This window comes from Ascaphus truei, chromosome 8, assembly GCF_040206685.1.
Source record: "Ascaphus truei isolate aAscTru1 chromosome 8, aAscTru1.hap1, whole genome shotgun sequence".
In the NCBI taxonomy this organism is placed as follows: domain Eukaryota; kingdom Metazoa; phylum Chordata; class Amphibia; order Anura; family Ascaphidae; genus Ascaphus; species Ascaphus truei.
This window is the reverse complement of record NC_134490.1, coordinates 6,603,708-6,624,171: the sequence shown is the minus strand read 5'-3', so window position 1 is coordinate 6,624,171 and position 20,464 is coordinate 6,603,708. Positions and strand designations below refer to the sequence as shown.

Sequence of the window (20,464 nt, the reverse complement as noted above, 5' to 3'; positions counted from 1 at the left end):
TGATCATTTGTTGCCAATATTCCCAGCTGTTTGAGCTGCAAACTGTTAACAATAGATGTTACCTTAGGATAAGGACACATTGTAGCTGCTGAGTTACACTGGCTGAATGATTGATTTGAAACTGAAAGCCAGCCAGTGAACCCCGGGAAGCAGCATCTTTGCTGAGCGATCACGGAGGCACGAATTGATCGGCAGCTTAGGTAATTCGTTTTCAATAAAAAGGTAACGAAATGCTGCATATATGAAAACAAAATGAGTTGAAAACAAAAAATATATATATATATTTTTTTTTTTAAATAGTCACTATTATCTAATACTACAGAACTGTTTTTTTTTTTAAAAACCCCATAAGATTTTACGTTTTGCTGCTTGAAAACGCTGGCGTGGAGAGTGATACTGTGAGACTTTCCAGCACTGGAGGGCAGAACCAACATAATGATTTTTGTCGGCACCAGAGGTGTTGTTTTACCATCCAGTAACCCACTACTATCTGCTAGAGCGCCTACATTTTCTAGTTCACAGGTAACCAGCCTCCCGTCCTAACAAACGTCTTCTCCAAGAGCAGCCCACCCTCTGTCCTGTCCTAACAAACGTCTTCTCCAAGAGCAGCTCACCCTCTGTCCTGTCCTAACAAACGTCTTCTCCAAGAGCAGCTCACCCTCTGTCCTGTCCTAACAAACGTCTTCTCCAAGAGCAGCTCACCCTCTGTCCTGTCCTAACAAACGTCTTCTCCAAGAGCAGCTCACCCTCTGTCCTGTCCTAACAAACGTCTTCTCCAAGAGCAGCTCACCCTCTGTCCTGTCCTAACAAACGTCTTCTCCAAGAGCAGCTCGCCCTCTGTCCTGTCCTAACAAACGTCTTCTCCAAGAGCAGCTCGCCCTCTGTCCTGTCCTAACAAACGTCTTCTCCAAGAGCAGCTCGCCCTCTGTCCTGTCCTAACAAACGTCTTCTCCAAGAGCAGCTCGCCCTCTGTCCTGTCCTAACAAACGTCTTCTCCAAGAGCAGCTCGCCCTCTGTCCTGTCCTAACAAACGTCTTCTCCAAGAGCAGCTCGCCCTCTGTCCTGTCCTAACAAACGTCTTCTCCAGGAGCAGCTCGCCCTCTGTCCTGTCCTAACAAACGTCTTCTCCAAGAGCAGCTCGCCCTCTGTCCTGTCCTAACAAACATCTTCTCCAAGAGCAGCTCACCCTCTGTCCTGTCCTAACAAACATCTTCTCCAAGAGCAGCTCACCCTCTGTCCTGTCCTAACACATGTCTTCTCCAAGAGCAGCTCATCCTCTGTCCTGTCCTAACAAATGTCTTCTCCAAGAGCAGCTCACCCTCTATCCTGTCCTAACAAATGTTTTCTCCAAGAGCAGCTCACCCTCTATCCTATCCTAACAAACGTTTTCTCCAAGAGCAGCTCACCCTCTGTCCTGTCCTAACAAACGTCTTCTCCAAGAGCAGCTCACCCTCTGTCCTGCCCTAACAAACGTCTTCTCCAAGAGCAGCTCACCCTCTGTCCTGTCCTAACAAACGTCTTCTCCAAGAGCAGCTCACCCTCTGTCCTGTCCTAACAAACGTCTTCTCCAAGAGCAGCTCACCCTCTGTCCTGTCCTAACAAACGTCTTCTCCAAGAGCAGCTCACCCTCTGTCCTGTCCTCATTATCTTCATTACAGGATTTTCCCAGCAGCTCCATACAAATACCAGGTGTGGGCCATTCCAGAATAACCCAGGAGGGAGCAGTGAGGCTCTCCCCATAACCTCTCCCACCCCTCATATAAATACAAGATGGCCATCTTCCTGCGTCCAGGGACAATGTTATGGCATCTTAATCATGTTTTATATTGTCTTTACATGGATCTACACCCCGAGTGGGCCACTCCAGTCGTCAAGGGCCACCCACAGGTCAGGTTTTCAGGATATCCCTGCTTCAGCACAGGTGGCTCAATCAGAGGCTCAGTCTGAGACTGCACCCCCTGTGCTGAAGCAGTGATATCCTGAAAACCTGACCTGTGGGTGACCCGTGACGACTGGAGTTCACCACTAGAAATGGGCGAAATAGTCACCATCCGCTTAGCGGAATTTCTGGAGCTTTCCATTAAAAATCGTGGTGTAAAATACGTGGACAGATTGTTCCAGTTTCAATCCATGCGGATTAATCCAAAAGCGCCATTGGGCACAACCCGCAGACTGGAGTCTTACAAATCCACCAGTGGCTTGCTAAATCCGTGGCTTGCTAAATCCGTGGATTGGTGCGTCGGTGATACATAAAAATAAAAATCTGGAAAAAATGAATCGCTCTTTCTGAGGCTGATTCACGGAAATCCGCAGACCAAACACACCGGCCGATCCGATTCCCGCGTCGCTCCCTCATCTATACTCTGTGATACGGTGATGCTGCATTGTGATTGTGTGCCTTTAAATTCACACGTGAACAATTTCCGACAGAAACAGCTATCTTGCTGCAGGGCCTGATCAGATTAAACAATTCAGAAACTTAAAGGCATTGAGATAAGCAGAAGAACATTTCTATGTATTGCAAAAAGCAGCGTTAGGTAAACCGCCAGCCCAGATTACTGCACGTCTATCTGCGGATCTGTCACAGCGATGAGTAAGGCCGCGGGCATGGTCAGCGCTTAGCTGCTAACCGCGCTGACGCTTGTCAGTGAGCCCCTGCAGCCGCAATGAGAGCGGCTTTAGCAAGGGCTCGCGCACGCTTCCGCTGGCGTGCGGAGGCGTAGCAGGCAAAACATTTTTCGTTTAAGCGCTCACGGGAGCGCAGGGCCGATCACATGAGCAGTCGCCCAATGAGGGCGTACCAGCTCCGTGACGTCACTGTCCCACCCCCAGACACGCCCCCGGACGGCGCTCGTAGTAAGGCCAGGGAAAGCACCCGGCAAGCTTCTCCTCTCCCGATTGTTCACTAAAGTGTCACACAAACGTATGTATAACGTAATAAAGCTAATAGCTTTGGGTGTTAATATATAGATTATTCACCCCGTGCTTAACAATGTTCCTCGAATACATGACTAGGATCTTCGATTCAAACACACAAATGCAAATATCGTCAAATTTGCTTCCTGACATTTTATTTATTGCAATTTTTACTCGCATTTCGCCTTTTCGCTGAATTTTTGTGTAACTGCAGACTGCTCACAGATTCACAGGGAATTAGCAGAGACCGCGGTATATAAAAGGTTACGCGACCTCGCTCGTTCACTTTAAATGCGTAACGATTTTTTTATTTTATTTTTTGCAAAGTTTGCAGATTTTTGATTGAAAACATTTCGCAAGAAAATAAAAAAAGTGACATTTCGGCCGCTTTGCGGACGTTACTCAAAGCGTCACATCTTTGTTTATCAGGACAGGAATTTATTTTTACAATGTTCCACTTTAGTTCTTGTACCTATTGTATTATGCTAGTCACTGGTGAGCTCCCGGGGGCTAAAGTCCACATCGCCCCCTGGTGTCCTGCCCGTGGAGGGCGGCTTTACCCGGTAGCAGCAGTGAGACCTCCATGCTAGGACCACCTGAGTGGGCTCCTTCTGCCACGTAAGGCCACGTAAGGAACCCGCAACCAGTGGCAGATTTCCCATGAGGTCCGGGCCTAGGGCACCAACATTTTGTGGTGGCAAAAATGTCCGCCCCCCATATACATTTACCACGCTCTCGGCCTATCGAGCCTGACGGGAAGGCACAGTGTCGTCCGCCTCTCAGCTGCTGTCCCCCTTCTCCTTCTGAACCCGCGGGGTCATAGACGTCCCATGGCGTCTCGTTGCCATGGCAACACGATGTCGCAGCGTCAACACGTCGCGTTACCATGGCAACGCAATGACGTGCAACGTCACATTGGTGACGATCGCAGAGGCATATGATGCTGTAGTTCAGGAGAAGGGGTGGCGGTGGCAGCAACAAGGCAGCCAACACATGCAAGTGTCAAGGGGCGGCGGATTTTCAACTCCGTCACTGCCCGCAACACAGGCGGGGCCGGGGAGGGGGTGTGGAGAGAGGGAGGCCTTCAGAAATGGCGGGATGCTAAAGTAAGGCTGAGTCCATGGCGGAGGCGCGTTGAGGCTGAGGGAAAGCGGGTGCTTTCCCTGGCCTACGTGTCGCATGTCGGGGGGGCGCGCCAAAACTAAAATTGAAATGTCGGCTACGCTTCCGCACGCTTGCGGAAGCGTGCGCGAGCCCTGCTAAAGCTGCTCTCATTGCGGCTGCAGGGGCTCACTGTCGCACTTAAGCGTGCCTCAGCGCCTAAGTGCTGAACAGCGCTCCGGTGTGAGGAGGACGAGCCCCTAAAGGTGCTGGGCCCTGGAGTTGCGCCGCTGCCTCTGAGACCTTACAAAAGTGACACAGCATTTGCATGCAAGTCTCTTTCGTAGCCGCAGCTGGAGATACGTGGCTGGGACAGCCTAGTCTAACAGGGAGTTCTGCCATCTGTATGCAATTATTGGCATCTCTTCACTGTACAGAGGGAGGGAGGAGAGCGTCTGAGGATGGAGCTTGGGAAGCTGCAGGAAGAGAGGGATGGAACCCCCCTGCCTCTGGGCCGATGAATACTCAGGAGAGGGACAGTGACGGCACAAAGCAGCTATTACTGGGAGGGCGTGCAAGTCTCTACAATGTTCCCAGGCTGGGACGGGGAATGGAAACAAAAAAAGTTCGTTAGCAGAAGGGAAAATGAAAAGACTGGCATGTCGATACTCTCAGTCTGCACAAGGATGAGAATTTGGGGTGTCCCCCTTGGACTATCCTCAATGCATTGTGAATTATATACAATTAAGTTAACACTGCACTTGAATGCAATTTAACCAACTATAAATATATATTTCCTTTTGTTGGGTACTACCCATGGCGTAAAAATCCTAAATTAAGAATGAGGAACCGAACTCCCAATTTAAAGAGCAGTGCAAACTAGCACATAAGGCAGTGATTCCGAACCAGGGTTCTGTGAACCCTGGGGCTCCTTGAAGCAGTCTCAGGGGTTCCTCCTATGGACCACAGGCCCCCCTAGGGGGGGGGGGGGGTTGGTGTGTATTTTGTAGGGTGGATTGAGAGAGAGTGGGGTAATTGACGGAAGGTAGGGGCGAGTGAGAGAAGAGAGGGGGCGGGAGGGTGTGAGTGAGGAAAAGAGGGCGTAAGAGTGAGACGCAAGGGATAAATACATGCGAGGCGGGAGGGGGCAGAGTTAGTGAGACGGAGGGGAGAGAAATACATGGGTAGAGGGTGGGAAATAGAGGGGGCTCGTGAGGTGTGAAATGTTGTGACTGATCCCTGTCGAACCTAATATGTGTCAGCCAGATAGGGGTTCCCGAGATTTTTCTAAATACTTCAAGGGTACCTCCAAACAAAAAAGGTTGGGAATCACTGACATAAGGGAACGGAGGAACGGGGACATGGTACAGTAATAAAATAAAAAGTATTTCAAAAGACTTATTTTATTTATTTTAATATTTCCTTGGTAAATGGTTTGAATGCATTTTTACAATGTTTGGCAAATGGCCGGCTCACTAAAAGACATTAGGTGGTCATAAAAATTGTTAATTTAGTTCCTTTGTTTACAAAGTAATTATCGTGCTATTATTAGTCAAACGTGATGGAGAAGGATTTAGGAGGCTTAACAATGTTGCCCAATGTCAGGCAGTAGCTACAAAGGCAAATAAGATCTTATCTTGCATTAACCACGAATGGATGGAAGGGATGGAAGCACAATTTTGCTACTGTTTAACAGCATTAGTAAGACCACACCTTAATATGGAGTATAGTTTTGGGCACCACGTCATAAAATAAAGAAATTATGGAACTAGAGACAGAAAAAATTTAGGCACCCAGGAATTTGTCCAACCCTGGTAAGGGTAGTTAAAATGTGGAATTCCTTACCCATGGAGACTGTGATGGCAGAAACAATAGATAGCTTTAAGAAAAAGTTGGACATGTTTTTAGAAAGGAAAGGTATACAGGGATATACCAAATACGTATACATGGGAAGGGTCCAGGGAGAAATCCGATTGCCAATATTGGAGTCAGGAAGGAATTTATTTTTTCCCGTATGAGATATCATTGGATGATGTTTCACTGAGTTTTGTGTTTGCCTTCCTCTGGATCAATATACTGTATACAAATCAATATCAGTATACAAATATACTATTTGTATATATAAATACAAATATTTTATCCTATATCTGTTGTCTAAATTTGAAATAGGAGGAACTCGATGGATATGTCTTTTTTCAACTTCATCTACTATGTAACTATGTAATATATGTGGATAGTGTTCCCAACAAGAAACTATTCTCATTCCTTTTTTGCAAGATAGAAATAAATAGGACAGATTCTTTACGGGTGATTAAATCTTTCTAAGAAAGTCAATTAGAACGATAAGTTTGGGGGGGGGGGTTGAGCTGCTCCTCCAACTATAATTGCAAAATCATTTGCGGAGGAATATCTTCTGTCTGTGGAATTATTTCCTCTGTAACTTAAACAAACTTTTGAGTTACCAGAAAATCTTCATTATAGCACCAGAGTGGTAAAGTGGGAAAAATGACCTCAAGCAAAATATATATATATACTAGCTGAGAGCCCCGGCGTTGCCCGGGATGTTTGTGGTGTGGGTGTGGCATTTGGGTGGGGAGTGGTCCACGCGGCCCATGTGCGGTGGTAGTGCTGCTGTGGCTGTACTGATGGTGATTGTATCGGGGTGCTGATTTGGGAGGGTTTGGTTCTGATGTGGGGGTGCGGATGTGGGTGTGCCGATGGGGGAGGTGCAAAGGTGGCGATGTGTGGGTGCTGATGGTGTTGATGGGGGCTGGGAATGGCGGGGAGCCGAGAATGCCAGTGTGCTGGGGGGGAATGGGATACCGGTGTGCTGGGGATAGTGTGTGTGTGTATACATGTTTGTGTGTATACATTGTATGTGTGTGTGTGTGTGTATACATGTGTGTGTGTGTATGTGTATGTGTACGTGTATACATGTGTGTGTGTATACATGTGTGTGTATGTATACATGTGTGTATGTATACATTTGTGTATGTATATATTGTGTGTATACAACATGTTTGTGTGTGTATACACGTGTGTGTATACACATGTGTGTGTATACACGTGTGTGTGTGTGTGTGTGTATACACGTGTGTGTGTCTATACACGTGTGTGTGTGTATACACGTGTGTGTGTACACATGTGTGTGTACACATGTGTGTGTGTACACATGTGTGTGTACACATGTGTGTGTACACGTGTGTGTGTGTACACGTGTGTGTACACGTGTGTGCGTATACACGTGTGTGTGTATACACGCGTGTGTGTATACACGCGTGTGTGTATACACGCGTGTGTGTATACACGTGTGTGTGTATACACGCGTGTGTGTGTGTGTGTATACACGTGTGTGTATACGTGTGTGTATACATTATGTGTATGTATACGTGTGTGTGTATACGTGTGTGTATACGTGTGTGAGTGTATACGTGTGTGTGTATGTCTACATGTGTGTGTGTGTGTGTCTCCATGTGTGTGTGTACGTGTACATGTGTGTGAGTATACGTGTACATGTGTGTGTACGTGTCTACGTGTACATGTGTGTGTGTGTGTGTGTCTACGTGTACATGTGTGTGTGTGTGTGTGTCTATGTGGGTGTGTGTGTACGTGTGTGTGTGTGTGTGTACGTGTGTGTGTGTCTACATGTGTGTCTACGTGTGTGTGTCTACGTGTTTGTGTGTTTGTGTTTGTGTATACGTGTTTGTGTTTGTGTATACGTGTGTGTGTGTGTGTGTATACGTGTGTGTGTGTGTATACGTGTGTGTATACGTGTGTGTATACGTGTGTGTATACGTGTGTGTATACGTGTGTGTATACGTGTGTGTGTGTATACGTGTGTGTGTGTGTCTACGTCTGTGTGTGTGTGTGTGTGTCTACGTATGTGTGTCTACGTGTGTGTGTGTGTGTGTTTGTGTCCCTGTGTGTCCTTTGGCCCGTCACTCCACCTCAGGCCAAAGAGAGGTGTGCGGGGGCGGGCCAAGGGACCAATGAGGTGGGAAGGGGGGGGAGGAGGTGGGAAGGGGGGGGGGAGGAGGTGAGGAGGTGGGAAGGGGGGGGGAGGTGGTGAGGAGGTGGGAAGGGGGGGGGAGGTGGTGAGGAGGTGGGAAGGGGGGGGAGGTGGTGAGGAGGGGGGAAGGGGGGGAGGGGAAGGGGGGGGAAGGGGGGAGGGGGAGGGTGGAGGGGAGGGGAAGGGGGGAGGGGGAGGAGGGGAAAGGGGGGGAGGGGAAGGGGGGGGAGGGGGAGGTGGTGGGAAGGGGGGGTGGAGGGGGGAGGTGGTGGGAAGGAGGGGTGGAGGGGGGAGGTGGTGGGAAGGGGGGTGTGGAGGGGGGAGGTGGTGGGAAGGGGGGGAGGTGGTGGGGAGGAGGGGGGAAGGGGGAGAGGAGGGGGGAAGGGGGGGAGGAGGGGGAAGGGGAGGAGGAGGGGGGAAGGGGGGGAGGAAGGGGAGAGGGGGGGAGGAGGGGGGGAGGAGGGGGGAAGGGGGGAAGGTGGTGGGGAGGAGGGGGGAAGGGGGGGAGGTGGGGAAGGGGGGGGGAGGTGGTGGGAAGGGGGGGAGGTGGTGGGAAGGGGGGAGGAGGGGGGAGGTGGTGGGAAGGGGGGAGGAGGGGGGAGGTGGTGGGGAAGGGGGGAGGTGGTGGGAAGGAGGGGAGGTGGTGGGAAGGGGGGAGGTGGTGGGGAGGAGGGGGGGAAGGGGGGAGGTGGTGGGAAGGGGGGGAGGTGGTGGGAAGTGGGGGGAGGTGGTGCGAAGGGGGGAGGTGAAGGGGAGGTGAAGGGGGGGGGTGGAGGGAGGTGAAGGGGGGGGTGGAGGGGGGGTGGAGGGGAGGTGAAGGGGAGGGGGGGAGGGGAGGTGAAGGGGTGGGTGGAGGGAGGTGAAGGGGGGGGTGGAGAGGGGAGGGGGGGGGGTGAAGGGGAGGTGAGGGGGGTGAAGGGGGGGTGGAGGGGAGGTGAGGGGGGTGGAGGGAGGTGAATGGGGGTGAGGGGAGGTGAAGGCCGCTCCCTCACCAGTCCGGCCGCTCCCACGTGGATCTGAGGCGGGAAGCAGCTTGTTGTGGCTGCTCCCCCGCTGTGTCCCGGGCGCTCGCTCCCCCGCTGACTGTAGCGGCGCCGGGGGGGGGAGGGGGTGATGGGGAGGTGAAGGGGGGTGAGGGGTGGGTGAGGGGAGGTGAAGGGGGGTGAGGGGTGGGAGAGGGGAGGTGAAGGCCGCTCACTCACCCGTCCGGCAGGTCCCACGTGGATCTGAGGCGGGAGGCAGCGTGTTGTGGCCGCTCCCCCGCTGTCCCGGGCGCTCGCTCCCCCGCTGTCCCGGGCACTCGCTCCCCCGCTAACTGTAGCGGCGCCGGGGGGGGGGGAGGGTGGGCTGAAAGCGCGGGAAACAGGGAGACACGGGGAGAGGAGGAGGTGCGCGCGGGTGTGGAGGCTGATGTTCGGGGAGGAAGAGGCGGAGGCTCCGGGACCGGCGGGTATGTGAGCCCCACCCCCCGGGTTATACATGCTGCTAATGTACACCCCCCCCCCTACTGTGTGTGTGTGTGTGTGTGTGTGTGTGTGTGTGTGTCCCTGTGTGTCCCTTGGCCCGTCACTCCGCCTCAGGCCAATGAGAGGTGTGCGGGGGCGGCCCAAGGGACCAATGAGATTTCCCTAGGGACACCGGACATCCAGGCAGGCAGGCATACAGTGCTTTCACTAATATAGTATAAGATATAATTTTTTATATAACCCAATATTTAGTTACACCTGCATACAACATTAACCCGATTAATGCCAGGAGCCTGGCACACTGCATTAATTCAGTGCCCTGTTTCATTTATTGTGCTTGCTTCTGAGAATTCATACTACACACATTGAATCATTGACCAGTAAAACCCAGACAGCCAGAAAGACACACACACAGACAGCCAGAAAGACACACACCCAGACAGCCAGAAAGACACACACCCAGACAGCCAGAAAGACACACACACAGACAGCCAGAAAGACACACACACAGTCAGACAGAGACCGACACGCAGTCAGACAGAGACCGACATGCAGACAGACAAAGACCGACACGCAGACAGACAGAGACTGGCACGCAGACAGACAGAGACCGGCACGCAGTCAGACAGAGACCGGCACGCAGTCAGACAGAGACCGGCACACAGTCAGAAAGAGACCGGCACACAGTCAGAAAGAGACCGGCACACAGTCAGACAGAGACCGGCACACAGTCAGACAGAGACCGGCACACAGTCAGACAGAGACCGGCACACAGTCAGACAGAGACCGGCACACAGTCAGACAGAGACCGGCACACAGTCAGACAGAGACCGGCACACAGTCAGACAGAGACCGGCACACAGTCAGACAGAGACCGGCACACAGTCAGACAGAGACCGACACACAGTCAGACAGAGACCGACACACAGTCAGACAGAGACCGACACACAGTCAGACAGAGACCGACACACAGTCAGACAGAGACCGACACACAGTCAGACAGAGACCGACACACAGTCAGACAGAGACCGACACACAGTCAGACAGAGACCGACACACAGTCAGACAGAGACCGACACACAGTCAGACAGAGACCGACACACAGTCAGACAGAGACCGACACACAGTCAGACAGACACACACACACACACACACACACACAGAGACAGACACACAGACAGGTCTCTGGAGTTTCGAAGCATATAAAAAGAAAGGTAAGGATCCCTGCACAGAGATTTACTGAAATGTGCTTTTCAAAGATCCCTACGTATAAAGCGGATCCCCACGTATAAAGCAGACCCCCACGTATAAAGCAGATCCCCACGTATAAAGCAGATCCCCGCGTATAAAGCAGATCCCCGTGTATAAAGCAGATCCCCGCGTATAAAGCAGATCCCGTCGTATAAAGCAGATCCCCGCGTATAAAGCAGATCCCGTCGTATAAAGCAGATCCCCACGTATAAAGCAGATCCCCACGTATAAAGCAGATCCCGCATATAAAGCAGATCCCCGCGTATAAAGCAGACCCCCACGTATAAAGCAGATCCCCACGTATAAAGCAGACCCCCACGTATAAAGCAGATCCCCACGTATAAAGCAGATCCCCGCGTATAAAGCAGATCCCCGCGTATAAAGCAGATCCCCGCGTATAAAGCAGATCCCCGCGTATAAAGCAGATCCCCGCGTATAAAGCATTTTCCCTGTGCACTGAAATCAGACAATGCACTAATATTTCCGAGTCCCGGCTACAGACCACGTTAGACTAGCGCAATACAATACAATTCCGGTTACAATCTTGTGTCACAGGCAATCTCGCTACATCCGCCTTCCCTCGCTCAGCAATGTTGTAGCCTCGCTCAAATGCACAGAACTCAAATCTTTTCAGGCAAGCGGCTGACGACTTTACATCATATTGGACAGGACCACGGGCCGCGCTTTCTATAGGTGCTGTATAACAGAGCAGTTGGTATTACCTCTCCTCGCTCTGCTCTCGGTGCTGCGGTCAGTAGCTGGACACAGTGAGGAGGGGACTGGCAGACGTCTGGCTTAGCTCCTGAGAGCTGCAGCTCCTGTAACTCAACAGCAAACTTAGGGAAAGTGCTGTGTGAAGCATTTCTGGGAACACACAGAGCGTGACCACAGGGACCAGTGCAGGGAAAATGGATTAACCCATTCACTTGTATGAGACCCGTTTCATAGACCCCACTACACATGGCCGGCATGTGACAGCTCGCCGTCTCATCCACCCTAATAACGGAAGTTCCAATATAAAGACACTGTATGCTTCAAACTTTTGGCCCTGCGCCCCCCTGCCTGCTCAGCCCCAGTGCTCGCACACTCATTAAACCCCCCACCCCCCACCCGGTATCCGGCGGAGAGGAGGTAAGTGAGTTACGGACGCCTTGCACACTCTCCGGCTTTTAATTTAAGTGCTCTGGGGAAGAGCGCGCGACCTCTGCAACCGCCAAGCCCCCCCAAACAAAAATCTAGTGCCCCCCCCAGTTTGCACACACCTGCCTTATAGGATGGAGACCCTAAAAACAAGGGGTTTATAAAAGCAGTATTAACAAGTCAGATTTAGCCCCATGACTGCCACAGTGAACTAGATCAGGGGGGCTCAACTCCGCTCCTCAAGATCCCCCAACAGGTCAGGATTTCAGGATATCCCTGCTTCAGCACAGATGGCTCAGTCGCTGCTTCAGCACAGGTGGCAGCTGGGATATTCTTAAAACCTGTCCTGTTGGGGGATCTTGAGGACTGGAATTGTGCACCCCTGAACTAGCTCACATTACTCAGCAGTTTGTTACCATCTCCGCCAGGAAGAGGGTTAAAATATTTTCGACATTTATAAAACGTGCCCCCCGCCCCCACCCCAGAAAAATGCATCTCTTAAAAAAAAAAAAAAATGAAACTCAAAGTGTATCAATAAAAAGACAGTTGTACTCCATACCCCAAGTACCGTCGCACTTCCAACCACTTAAAAAACATAAGTGCCGGCTTCTCCATCCAGCAATAATTTAGGCCGCCGTCTCTGCTGCCCGTTCTTAAAGCGTTTTAACCCTTTGACTGCCAGCTGGGCCCTCCACCCACACAATGCTTTCGAAAGGAGGATTCATTTTTGGCTCAAATCTCAAGGTGACTAAGCTTCACTTTACCTGGATACCGTGTGTCCCAGGGCTGCCCGATGTGCAGTGCACACGCGGGCACACACACACACGCACACACACACGCACACACACGCACACACACACACACACACACACGCACGAACGCACGCACACACACGCGAGACTGTGTCCCTGCGCAGACATAACAGCCGATTCTCTTCTCCAAGCAGAAGTGCTGGAATAAAATGTCTCACTTTCCCCTGGTGCTAGCACCTGGCGTGGGATCCCGGGGGACGGCCCAGACAGAGCTGGGTTTCAGCGGGACACAGCCGATGGAGCGGCTTGCTTTAGACAAATGGAATTATTCTTACAGCAAATATTAGGCGGTTTGTTTTGTAATTAAGAAATCTTTCATGTGGGCTCAAGAAGTGTGGGGGTCGGAGGTCAACCAAAGTGTTTCCTCGACCCTTAGCCCATGGGGTTATCAACTCCTGTCCTCAAGACAACCCCCCCCCCCCCCCTCCCAGGGTCAGGTTTACAAGATATCCCTGCTTCAGCACAGGAGGTGCAGTGGAAGACTGAGCCAATGATTGAGCCACCTGTGCTGAAGCAGGGATATCCTGAAAACCTGACTAGTTGGGGGGTCTTGAGAACCCCTGACAAACACATCACTGCCCTATTGAACATATTGTATATATACACATTCTAGTTAGAAAAGTAAGGTTAACAATATCAAAAAATGAGTGAGCCAGGATGAGTGAGCCAGGCCCCCCTGGACTAGGCCAGACCCGTTCCTTGTAGGCCCCAGGTAGTTTTCCTACATGGCAGTGGATGTATTGTAGGGCCGGCCCTTAGTAAGGGACTTGCCCCCTTAGTATATTGATGACTCAGCGGAGCAGACGGAACCGCAGCGGAGGATTCCTCAGGGCTGGCAGAATCGACATATATATATATATACACACACACTCTTGACCATTTGGACAGACCATTGGGTTTTAGGTGCCCAGGGCACTCTCAGTACTTTGGGGGACGGTTATTGTGATTGTGTATACTGTATTGCTGAGACTGTGGGACCATAGTAAATAGGTTGTATATACAGCTCAACCCTGTTATAGTGCGATCCGCTACAACGCGGATCTGCTTATAACGTGGGCTGAACTTGGCTCCCAAACATCACCTACCATTGTTTCCGCGGCCACCTACACCACCATGCTGAGGACGCGACCCAGTTTCTCAAGCGGCGCCGCACAAATGACGTCATGTGTAGATGTGTGTGTCTGTTACCAATAAAGATTTTAATAGATGTTTAAAAAAAAAAAAAAAGAGCAAACATCTATTCAATGCTTTATTGGTAACAGAGACGGACACACGGACACACTCAGACACACACACACACACACACACACACACACCACCCTGCGATGGCTGACCCGTGGTGTCGGATCCCCTGCACCGTGCCTTTTTAAAAAAAATTGCAATCCCAGTTATCACGCGGTCTCATTATGTGGACCCCGAGCACCACGTTATAACGGGGTTTAGCTGTACTTTGTTGTGATTGTGGTTATCGGAGGTATACCAAATAGGTATACCGGTTCCCGTGAGGGCCAATGCAGGGATCCTCATGGGTGGAGGCGCTGCACAAGCCACCCCAGGCCCCCAAGCGTGGAGGTTTAGGCCTCTTGTGAGCCTAACTGGTTAGCACCATAACACCCGAATCAGCCAAATCTCCCTGAGGAGGAGGGATGGGGTGTTATGTATGTATGCATACATACATACATACATACATATATACACACACACCACTGCCATTTGTTCTCTTTGGTCTCACGGGGGGTCGCACCATTGAAATGGTTCAGGATAAGAATATATATCTCGAACAAGTAAGAAAAAAAATGTCTTTACCCGGCTCCCATGTGCCCCTCCTCACTGCCAGAGGTACCTGCAGCACATTGCACTGGCTCCCATGTGCCCCTCCTCCCTGCCAGAGGTACCTGCAGCACATTGCACTGGCTCCCATGTCCCCCCCCCCCCTCACTGCCAGAGGTACCTGCAGCACATTGCACCGGCTCCCATGTGCCCCTCCTCACTGCCAGAGGTACCTGCAGCACATTGCACCGGCTCCCATGTGCCCCTCCTCACTGCCAGAGGTACCTGCAGCACATTGCACCGGCTCCCATGTGCCCCTCCTCACTGCCAGAGGTACCTGCAGCACATTGAACCGGCTCCCATGTGCCCCTCCTCACTGCCAGAGGTACCTGCAGCACATTGCACCGGCTCCCATGTGCCCCTCCTCCCTGCCAGAGGTACCTGCAGCACATTGCACCGGCTCCCATGTGCCCCTCCTCACTGCCAGAGGTACCTGCAGCACATTGCACCGGTGCCCGTGTAACCCCCTCACTACCAGAGGTACCTACAGCACATTGCACCAACTCCCATGTGCCCATCCTCACTGCCAGAGGTACCTGCAGCACATTGCACCGGCTCCCATGTGCCTCTCCTCCCTGCCAGAGGTACCTGCAGCACATTGCACCGGCTCCCATGTGCCCCTCCTCCCTGCCAGAGGTACCTGCAGCACATTGCACTGGCTCCCATGTCCCCCCCCCCCCCTCACTGCCAGAGGTACCTGCAGCACATTGCACCGGCTCCCATGTGCCCCTCCTCACTGCCAGAGGTACCTGCAGCACATTGCACCGGCTCCCATGTGCCCCCCTCACTGCCAGAGGTACCTGCAGCACATTGCACCGGCTCCCATGTGCCCCTCCTCACTACCAGAGGTACCTACAGCACATTGCACCAACTCCCATGTGCCCATCCTCCCTGCCAGAGGTACCTGCAGCACATTGCACCGGCTCCCATGTGCCTCTCCTCCCTGCCAGAGGTACCTGCAGCACATTGCACCGGCTCCCATGTGCCCCTCCTCCCTGCCAGAGGTACCTGCAGCACATTGCACTGGCTCCCATGTGCCCCTCCTCACTGCCAGTGGTCTGCAGCACATTGCACTGGCTCCCATGTGCCCATCCTCACTGCCAGAGGTCTCTGCAGCACATTGCACTGGCTCCCATGTTCCCCTCCTCACTGCCAGAGGTACCTGCAGCACATTGCACTGGCTCCCATGTGCCCATCCTCACTGCCAGAGGTACCTGCAGCACATTGCACTGGCTCCCATGTGCCCCTCCTCACTGCCAGAGGTACCTGCAGCACATTGCACCGGCTCCCATGTGCCCCTCCTCACTGCCAGAGGTACCTGCAGCACATTGCACTGGCTCCCATGTGCCCCTCCTCACTGCCAGAGGTACCTGCAGCACATTGCACCGGCTCCCATGTGCCCCTCCTCACTGCCAGAGGTACCTGCAGCACATTGCACCGGCTCCCATGTGCCCCCCCCCCCTCACTGCCAGAGGTACCTGCAGCACATTGCACTGGCTCCCATGTGCCCCTCCTCACTGCCAGAGGTTCCTGCAGCACATTGCACCGGCTCCCATGTGCCCCTCCTCACTGCCAGAGGTACCTGCAGCACATTGCACTGGCTCCCATGAGACCCCTCACTGCCAGAGTTACCTGCAGCACATTGCACCGGCTCCCATGTGCCCATCCCCACTGCCAGAGGTACCTGCAGCACATTGCACCGGCTCCCATGTGCCCCTCCCCACTGCCAGAGGTACCTGCAGCACATTGCACCGGCTCCCATGTGCCCATCCTCCCTGCCAGAGGTACCTGCAGCACATTGCACCGGCTCCCATGTGCCCCTCCTCACTGCCAGAGGTACCTGCAGCACATTGCACCGGCTCCCATGTGCCCATCCTCCCTGCCAGAGGTACCTGCAGCACATTGCACCGGCTCCCATGTGCCCCTCCTCACTGCCAGTGGTTCCTGCAGCACATTGCATCGGCCCTTTAATGGAGCAGCAAGTTTTTACAATACCAAGCAGGCCATTCTGGCAGCAAAGGGGTTACAAAGGAAAGATAAACACAGGCTATAAATCCCAGCACATAATGTAACGTGGTAGTTTAGGCTGAAAAAGTTCAAAGTTCTACTAGCTGCAAAAAAGGTCCTTGAGAAAAGTGGACAGAGCGCCGGAGGGGTCAAAATGCATTGTGCAAACAAAATAAAAAGGGTTTTCTGGGCGTCTCGGAGAAGATTGAAATGGTTAGGCGTGCAGGGGTGGCCAACTCCAGTCCTCAAAGGTCACCAACAGGGCCGGTTTGCAGGATATCCCTGCTTCAGCACAGGTGGCTCAATCAGTGGCTCAGTCTTCGATGAGCCACTGATTGAGCCACCTGTGCTGAAGCAGGGATATCCTGCAACTCTGCCCTGTTAATGGCCCTTGAGGACTGGCGTTGGCCACGCCTGCTGCAGTGTGTTCATCCCAAGTGGGTGTTGCGGCCTCTCACCCGAACACGCAATGTATCCCTTAGAGACACGTAAAGGCTTCCGGGGAATGGAAGACAAAGCCAGCCCACAGCGTCACTATCTTACAAAGTGATCCTTCTCTGGGGACGGCCTGGGAAAAATGGCAAATATTCTTCTTTTTTTTTTTTTTTTTCCCCTCTCAGGGCGGCGGAGGCTCGGAACAATTACACAATAAATCATCAATCTGTCCCAGAAACCAGACACTGCAAAGGCTACTGGCTAATTTAGACCCCCGGGCAACATGCATGTTATTCAACCAGCTCCCAAAACTCCCCAGTCTGACCAGTTCCTCCCAGTCTCACCCGCGGGGGGAAATAAATGTCGGGTTCTTGCCATAGTTCTTGCCAATAGTGATGTATACATTGGGCTGAAGGGGGAGGCTCAGTGAGTAAAGGCACAGACTCTGAAAACAATAACAGTGACTTGAAGCAGGGGAACCTGTTGAATATGGAGTACAATTTGGGCACCACTCCTTAGAGAAGACATTATGGAACTAGAGAGAGTGCAGAGAAGAGCCACCAAATGAATAAAGGGGATGGACAATCTAACTTATGAGTAGAGGCTAGCTAATTTAGATACGTTTATATTAGAAAAGAGGCATCTAAGAAGGGGTATAATAACTATATACAAATATATTAGGGGACAGTACAAGGAGCTTTCAAAAGAACTATTCATCCCAAGGGCAGTACTAAGGACTCGGGGCCATCCCTTAAGGTTGGAGGAAAGGAGATTTCACCAGCAACACAGGAAAGGGTTCTTTACAGTAAGGGCAGTTACAGTGTGGGATTCATTACCCATGGAGACTGTGATGGCAGATACAATAGATAAGGTTGGGCATCTTTTTAGACAGGAAAGTTATACAGGGATATACCAAATAAGTAAACATGGGAAGGGTGTTGATCCAGAGAGTAATCTGATTGCCAGTATTTGGAGTCAGGAAGGAATTTATTCCCCCCCTCTATGAGATATCATTAAATGATATTTAACCAGGGTTTTTTGTTTGCCTTCCTCTGAATCAATATACTATAAATATAAGATAAAGTTTCTGTTGTCTAAATTTAGCATAGGTTTAACTTGATGGACATATGTCTTTTTTCAACCTCATCTACTATGTAACTATGTAACGATCCTTTGACCTCGGTCTAATCCCGGTGTCAGCTCATTGGATAAATCACTATTTCCGTGCCATAGATTGAACGCTCGCCTGGGCAGGCACTGCGCCTATAAATGTAGATGCGTTGCGCTGCGTACTGCGCGCTATATTGTAATTCTGAAGCGCTTTCAGTCCCATTGCGAGAATGTGAAATCAGGTGATTGTTATTGCTCACATTTAGAGGACATGCCGCCCCCTCCCTAAAGATCTTATCCTCTGGGGGTTTTTAGGGTAGAAAGAAAAAAAAAAGACGGGAACGATGGGCCACAAAGACACGAGGAGCTCAGCGGCTGCCGCGGCAATAAAGGAGTTAATGTTCATTGCGAGATTTCATATTTTCAAACAAGCAAAGGTTTTTAAAAAGGCTTCTGTATTTGCCCACGAGGAGTAAAGATGGGCAGGTCTGTGGGGTCCAAGCTCTGGGAAGCTCCGCGCTTGTTCGGATGAACGCATCGAACTTCGGAACCATTTTTCAAATTGGAGCAAAATTGGAGCCAAAACCAGAGACCGGCGAACCCTCGGATTCCGCTTGTTTCTTTAATACACGGAGGTAACGTTTGGGTAAGAAAAACTAAAACTCTTGCACCAAAAAAAAAGTTTCATATTGGATTTTTGTAATCCTTTTAATGTTGAGTTTTTTTTACCGTTAAGTTTTACAAAACCAATAGTTGTAGAAATACCAAAACACCATTCTTTTTTACAACTAAAAATGCCAGTGAAAGTACTCATCCTTAATGATGAGAGAAATCGAGCATAAAAAAAAACCTGTGAGAATCGGTACCACCAGCACTAAAGAAACTGACAATAGGTTCTCCCACTTCAAAGACAAGCACGCGCCTTATATTGTATTTCATGAAATGTACACACAACCCTGTGATTAGCATAGGCTGCCTTTAAGCTCTATGAGATCCTGACATTTCGAGTCATGGGCCCCCTACAAATTATCACTGTTATTTAACTTGTGGCAATGCATGCGGCAGTTCCCTCCAGGAATAAAGGGGTTAATAGAAATGTTTCCGCCCAGTCTCACTGTACAAACAATGATGGGTATTATGCAAGATCCGAAAGGTGCCGACCCCAAAAACTGACATTAATGTGTCAGGACATATTTTAGAGATCAAGTTAGAAAGTACGCAGGGTAACTCCGACTTCACAGCAAATATGCAGCTAATAACACTTCCTTCATGCAACTTATTCCTACACCCGAGACAGGGCACAGGTTTGTTATTCTTCATACTATGAAACCACGATAATGATGATATTATTTGTTTAAGTCTTATATCTCAGAACCCTATGGCATCAAAGGAGTTAAACTACCAGATCCAAGGACCAATTATTATATCTATATAATTGAAAACGTTTTATGTTTGCTGTGCTTATGGGCAATCTGATTGGTCCGGTCTGTCTGTCACTCAGCCTCTGGCCAATTAGATTGGTCCGTGGGCCGGCCCTGCCCCCGCCCACCTCATTGGCCTGCGTGGTTCGCTGACCACGCCGACCCATCTCTCACACTCTCCGAACAATCCAGCAACACTTTCCAGCCTCTCCGTCTGCTTTCACCGCGGAAACGGAGTTGTGAATGTGGGGGCCAGACAGCTGTGAAGGGGGGTACATCCCGGGCAACGCCTGGTCTCTCAGCTAGTACTGTATATATTCCTCCAAGGATGTCTGCACATCACATCCCTCCGTGATAGGCTGAAAGGCCTGTCACATTCCTGGAGACAGCCAGTGATGATGCACATCCCTCCCCCTCTGGGATAGGCTGAGCGGCCTGTCACTCACCCAGGTACAGACCATCCTGTGTAATGAGACTGCACATTGGTGTCTGTGGAGCTCAAATTGGAGGTGAAAAATACAAGAATTGGACTCTGCACTTCATCAGCCCGGCAACTGGGAGAACGTGGCTTTCTAAATCTAAAGACTAACTTTCGAAGCTGCTGTGCTACACTTCCCACAATGCCTGATTTATACACCTACTCTCTCTCATCCTACTCCTCATCTCCTCCAATACCCGGGACCGCTCTCCTCCTTCCCCTCTTCCTGCATCTCATTATGCCCTCCCAGGCCTGATTTATACACATGCTCTCTCACCTTCTCCTCATCTCCTCCAATACCTGGGACCTCTCTCCTCCTACATCTCACCATGCCCTCCCAGGCCTGATTTATACACCTGCTCCCTCACCTTCTCATCTCCTCCAATACCCAGGGAACTCTCTCCTCCTACATCTCATTATGCCCTCCCAGGCCTGATTTATACACCTGCTCTTTCTCCTCCTACTCCTCCAATACCCGGGGCCTCTCT

At 51.2% G+C, this 20,464-nt stretch overlaps 1 protein-coding gene across 2 annotated transcripts in view; it reads right to left on the bottom strand.

The window, feature by feature from the left end:
- CSGALNACT2 (chondroitin sulfate N-acetylgalactosaminyltransferase 2) overlaps positions 1–20,464 on the bottom strand; it is a 59,613-nt gene that overhangs the window by 20,437 nt on the left and 18,712 nt on the right. Inside the window, exon 1 of one of the 2 annotated variants that reach the window (XM_075610424.1) lies at positions 11,466–11,577. The exons of the other annotated variant lie outside the window; for it this stretch is intronic. The gene's annotated coding sequence lies outside the window, so the exon portion shown is untranslated. Of the gene's footprint in view, positions 1–11,465; positions 11,578–20,464 lie in introns of those variants that run through there. 2 annotated transcript variants of the gene reach the window in all.